Source organism: Octodon degus, unplaced genomic scaffold (genome assembly GCF_000260255.1).
Source record: "Octodon degus isolate 3935 unplaced genomic scaffold, OctDeg1.0 scaffold00288, whole genome shotgun sequence".
Lineage (NCBI taxonomy): Eukaryota > Metazoa > Chordata > Mammalia > Rodentia > Octodontidae > Octodon > Octodon degus.
The window spans coordinates 444,809-451,156 of NW_004524864.1; positions in this window are offsets into that span (position 1 = coordinate 444,809).

Below are 6,348 nucleotides of genomic sequence, written 5' to 3' on the forward strand. Positions count from 1 at the left end.
CCATCTCTCCAGCCCCAAGGCCACTGACTTTAATGATCTGAAAACCTTACAAAAACAAGGCAGGCACAGTGATGCCCACCTGTCACCCCAGCTACTCAGGAAGCTGAGTAGGAGGGTTGCAAGTTCAAGCCCAACCTGGCAATCTAGAAATTTAGTCATTGTCTCAAGAAAACAAAACTTCACAAGAGCAGTGACTTTCCATCCACAAAAGAGCTCGATGGCATCACAGACAGGTGAAGTTCGCCCGGCTTCAGGCTGCCGGGCCTTGCCTGTGGTCAGCAGAATGTGACGACCCCTTCACTGCTGGCCCCGACCAGGGCTCTGGCTTCCTTGCACCAGAACCTGGCTGAGGGCTACACAGCCCTCGAGAGGGCCCTTCCCTCCAGCGTCTCCCCCTGGCCCTCACCGACCCCAGTCTTCCCCCTCCTGGGCTCCTGGGCAGCGGCACACAATCAGCTGACCCCGCCTCACCTTCATCACCAGAGCTGGCTTCCACTTCCGGTGCAAGCAGCTTCCTTGGTCTGAAAGTCTGACTCCTCATCTGCACAGTGAGAATAAAAATATTTGATTCCAAGTGCTACAAATTTAGCTGGGCGTGGCGGCACACGCTTGCAATTCTAGCACTTGGGAGGCTGAGGCACGAGGAGCGTGTGGATTCAAGACCAGCCTGGGTTGTATAGCAAGATCCTGTCTCAAAGGAAAAAAAAAGACTTAAAAATAGCTGCCAGAAGCTGCTATGATCATTTGTTGTCTTTGGCAGTGGAGCAGGTTCAGTGAATTGTGGAACTGGTTTCAGTGAGTTTCTTTCTTTCTTTCTTTCTTTCTTTCTTTCTTTCTTTCTTTCTTTCTTTCTTTCTTTCTTTCTTTCTTTCTTTCCAGAACTGGGACTTGAATTCAGGCCCTAGGGGTTGGGGAGATGGCTCAGTGGAATAACCGCTTCCCTGGAAAGCACAAGGGTCTGAGTTCAATCCCCAATTCCACCAAAAAAAAAAAAAAAAAAGAACTATTGAACTCAGGCCCTAGCACTTGCCAGGAAAGTGCTTATTCTAGTGAACCATCTCCCCAACCCCTCAGTGAGGATAAACTCTAACCAAGACCAGAGTTTTAAAGAAAAGCAGTAACAGATTCCCAGTAAAATAATAAATGGTTGGGGGCCTGCCCCTTAGCTCAGTTGTTTAAGTGGCTGCTTCAACAAAGCCGTCAGGCTCAAGTTGCTGTGGTTCGATCCCCACAACTGAAGCCAGTCAAACCTGCCCTGAAGGCATTCGGAGTCAAAAAAAAAATAATAATAACAACAAATGGACGCTGCCAGTTCAAGCCCAGTCCTGGCAACTTGGCATCTATGCTAACCAGATCCAAATAGAAAACCAGAAATGGGGCTGGAGATGTCACTCAGAACGAAATGCAGCCAGCTTGCCACTTCTACCTGTGTATCCTCAGTACTGAAGACCGAACAGCAGCAATAAAAGACACAGAGGGAGACTGGGGTAAGAAATGGGGAGAAATTAAATTACAATCACTTTTTTTTTAAATTTATTTATTTATTTGTGTGTGTGTGTGTGTGTGTGTGTGTGGCCAGCTCAGCCCACCAGGGGGCAGGGCTGGCTGGCATGTGGTGCTGGGGGACCGAACCGCGGTCCCTGTGCTTTGCTAAGCTTGTTCTAAGTAGGTGCTTTAGACCACTGAGCCATCTCACCAGCCCCCCACTGAGCCATCTCACCAGCCCCTACAATCACTTTTGCCTTAGCAGTTAGACACAAAAATATTAAATTGTATTTTTTATTATTTTACACATGTATACACTTTTTTTTTTTTTTTTTTTTTTTTTGCAGAACCAGGGATTGAACTCAGATCCTTGAGTTTCCCAGTCAAGTGCTTATCCTACTGAGCCATCTCCCTGGCCCCACATGTATACACTTAATTATATGTATAACAAAACTATGAAGACATTACGATTTATAGGTATTTGGGGGGATGTTTTAGATTTTTAGTCACAATCTGGCAGATGCGTAAATGCAGGTAACTAGTGCCCTGTCGCCACCCTGGCCCACCTTCCCCCACTTCACATCGTGGGGGGTTCAGTGCATATAATGTATTTTGAAGATATTTCTTTTTTTAAAAATTTTATTTATGTGTGTGTGTGTGTGTGTGTGTGTGTGTGGCCAGCTCAGCCCACCAGGGGGCAGGGCTGGCTGGCATGTGGTGCTGGGGGATTGAACCGCAGTCCCTGTGTTTTGCTAAGCTTGTTCTAAGTAGGTGCTTTAGACCACTGAGCCATCTCACCAGCCCCATATAATGTATTTTGATCATATTCATTTTTGTCTTTTGGAGACAGGGTCTTGCTATGCAGTTCTGGCTGCTCTTGAGCTTACTTCATAGCTTAAGCTGGTCTCGAACTCACAATGATCCTCCTGCCTTCTGAGTGCTGGGATTACAGGCATCCACCACCATGACCAGGTTATCTGTTCTTTACATTGGGTGCAAAATGTATTATTCAAGAAGAGGCAGGGGCCAGGGAGATAGCTCAGTGGAATAAGCGCCTGCCTGGCAAGTGCAAGGGCCTGAGTTCAATCCCCAGTTCTTAAAAAAAAAAAAAAAAAAAAAAAAAAAAAAAAAAGTATAAATGCACCAGGTATATGATGTGTGATATATTACATAAATATATGCAGATTTCTCATCATTACTAGAGGTTAAGGGCCAGCAAGATAGTTCAGTGGACTAAGCACCTGCTTAGGCAAGCACAGGGGCCGGGTTCGATTGCTGGCACCACACGCGACACTGGCCTGGACCAGGCACCAGCGACCAAGTCTGGGCATAGTGGCACATGCCTGAAATTCCAGTGCTGGGGAGGCTAAAAACAGGAGGATCACCACAAGTTCAACCTGCATAGTGAGGCCTTGCACAAAATAAACAAACAAAACCCTAAAGGTTGACATGCCTTAGTTTAATCAGTTAAATGAATGGCTGGAGCTTCCAAGTAATTTATACAATGATCATGTACCCATTTAGCAAATACACCAAAAGGGGCCAGGGAGATGGCTCAGTGGAATAAGTGCTTCCCTGGCAAGCACGAGGGTCTGAGTTCAATCCCCGGTTCTGCAATAAATAAATAAATAAATAAAAATAAAGTATAGGGGGGCCGGGGAGATGGCTCAGTTGAATAATCGCTTGCCTAGCAAGTGCAAGAGCCTGAGTTCAATCCCCGGTTCAACAAAAAAAAAATACAAACAAATACACCAAAGGAAGACAAGTCCTATCATATGCTTTTTGCAGCACTAGTCATATCGGACCAGTAATGGAAACATCCCTGGGAGCAGGGGCCGTGGGGCTTACAGTTAAGGAGCTCATCACAGCATTGGGGATTCTGAGTCTTCACAGCTCGCATGAAGAACTCTAGTGCTTCACAGAGCTGAATCCAACCTAATTTTGAATGCCGGAAGCAGAAACCACAGTTGAGCATATCAGGTCTAAAGCATAATTTAAGAAAGCACCAACATTTTACATCTTAGGGCCAGCCAAATAGCTCAGTGGATTAAAGCTCCTGCAAGCAGGCACTGGGCCCGTGGGTTCAGTCCCCTGGCTTGCCGTGCCGGGCCACCCCCCCAGGGCACACTGAGAGGGCAAATGAGACTGGGCATGGTGGCGCATGCCTGTAATCCCAGCTCTTGGGAGGCTGTAAACAAGAGGATCACTGTGAGTGCAATCTACGTAGTGAGACCCTGTAGACCCCGTCCTATGATGCATACAATTAAAAAAAAAAAAAATCAAACACTTCCTAATGTTCTTAACCATTTTCTAAACTCACAGGCCTATGTAATTTCAACAACATGTGTATACTGTATGGCATAGTATGTATTCATCTGCTGAAGAAATACATACTGTAAACTTTTATTTTGAGTTAAAATTCTTTTACTATGTTAAAATTAACATTTTAATATTTTTATATATTTTTAGAAGTTTAGGCAAAAATCATTAAAACCATAAATACTATGCATATAAATATGTATACAGTATTACATACTATGGCAAGATCTCACAATATAGTGAAAATCTGTGGTAAGTAGTTTAGATTAATATTTTGTGAAAACCTGCAAAACACTGAGTCAGGGGCTGGGGAGATGGCTCAGTAGAATAAGTGCTTTCCTGGCAAGCACGAGGGCCTGAGTTCAATCTCCGGTTCTGCCAAAAATAACTAAATAACTAAATAAAAACCAAAACAAAACAAAACAAAACAAAACAAAACAAAACAAAAAAAAAACACTGAGTCAGCGAAAATCGAACTGTGAGGAACTACTTTGGAATATATTTCCTGAGCATAATTTGCCTTAACTATGCTTATGTAAGGAAATGGGCAATTTTCCCTCTATTCCTTGAGAATATATTTACTTGAAGATAAATACAATCCAGCAGAGCATGGTGGCACTCACCTGTAATCCCAGCATTAGGGAAGCAGAAGGACCCTTGTGAGTTCGAGACCAGCCTGGGCTACAAAGTGAGCTCAAGGCCTGCCTGAGCTGTACAGCAAGATTCTGTCTCAAAAAGGCAAAAATAAATAAATAAAATAAAAAATAAATACATAAAAACAATCCATATCATGCAGAAGCCACTTTGATTTTTTTCTTTTCATTTTTTTTCCATAATTTTATTGAGAAACAAATAGCAATGAGACAATTTCAAATCAAATTGGTAGTCACTTTGATTTTTAAACATCCTTGGCTAAGCCACGCAATAGACCAAAGAAAAACAGGGTGAGGAATGCTGTATTTTCAGGAAACAGGTAAAGTAAACTCCTCTCACCTTTTGTTTTTCTTCTATGATCAGCTTTTGGTATTTCACTGTTACTAAGTTGTTGTTATTTTGAATTTTTTTTTTTTTTTCATGGAACCGGGGATTGAACTCAGGCCCTTGCACTTGCCAGGCAAGCACTTATTCTACTGAGCTATCTCCCTGGCCCTCTTCTTTATTTTAAAAATAAATTACTTTTTGTTGTTTCAAGATGGGATTTTATGAGTTCACTAACTTGCCCAGACTGGGTTTATTTAATTTTAGTTTTGTTTGAGACACGGTCTTGCTACCTTTTTTTTTTTCCTTTTTAAAAATGTATTTGCTGCTGCGGAGTCTCACTACATGGTGATCTTCCTCTTGCCTCAGCCTCCCCAGTGCTGGGATTACAGGTGTGCACCCCCATGCTCTGCGGCCTGAGAAATTCCTTTGTTTTTTTACTTTGCAGTACCAGGGATCTTCAAGGCTGGTCTTGAACGCTTAAGGATCCTCCAGACTCAGGACTGCCTAACATTGATTTATTGATTGATTTTCTATTGGGGATTGAACTCAGGCCCTTGCGCCTGCCAGGCCAGCGTTTATTCTACTGACCTATTTCCCCAGCTCCCTTGTCAGGAACTTTTCTAAATTCAGTCTCAAAGATCCTTTACCTTCCCATTTGAATCCAGCGAGGTGCAACCCCTGGGGGCTAGCCCACGCTTCGTTTGGCGCCTGACCCGCTGCTGCCACCTGCTGTCAGACAGAGGATCTACACCCACTCTTCGCCACTGAAGACTAAGCCATGGGGTTTAGTATCAGGCCCCAGCTCTCTTTGCAGGATCTTCTTGGATTGAAGTGTGAGCAAGTAGCATCTGAGAATCAGTGTTCTTTATTTACATTTCTGTCTGGGAGCCGCAGTATTTTCTTTGTTTCTATTGTTGTTGTTTTTGTTTGTTTTGAGACAAGGTCTAGCTATGCAGCTCAGGCTGGCCTTGAACACACTTTGTAGTTCAGACTGATCTTAAACATGTGATAATCCTCCTTCCTCAGCCTCTCAAGGGCTGGGATGACAGGCAAATGCCACCACTCTCAGCTCACAGGATTTTAAAAGGATGGATGGAGCCAGGCAAGATGGTTCAGGCTGGTAATCCCAACATTTGGAGGCTGAGGCAGGAGATTGCCCATGAGTTTGAGGCTAACCTGGGCTAGATAGTGAATTCAAGGCTAGCCTTAACTACGTAGGAAACCTTGTGTCAAGGGAACCAAAGATAAATGAATAAATACATAAATGGATGTAACCACATCACTCACCATGCACTAAATTAAAATAGAAATGCATCAAAAATCTAAATAAGGAGCCAGAGAGATAGCTCAGTAGAATAAGCACTTGCCTGGCAAATGCAAGGGACTGAGTTCAATCCCCGGTTCCAGAAAAAAAAATCTAAATAAAAGGGCCAGGGGCTGGTGAGATGGCTCAGTGGTCTAAAGCACCTACTTAGAACAAGCTAAGCTGGGGCCAGGGAGATGGCTCAGTAGAATAAGCACCTGCCTGGAAAGCAAAAAGACCTGAGTTCAATCCCCGGTTCC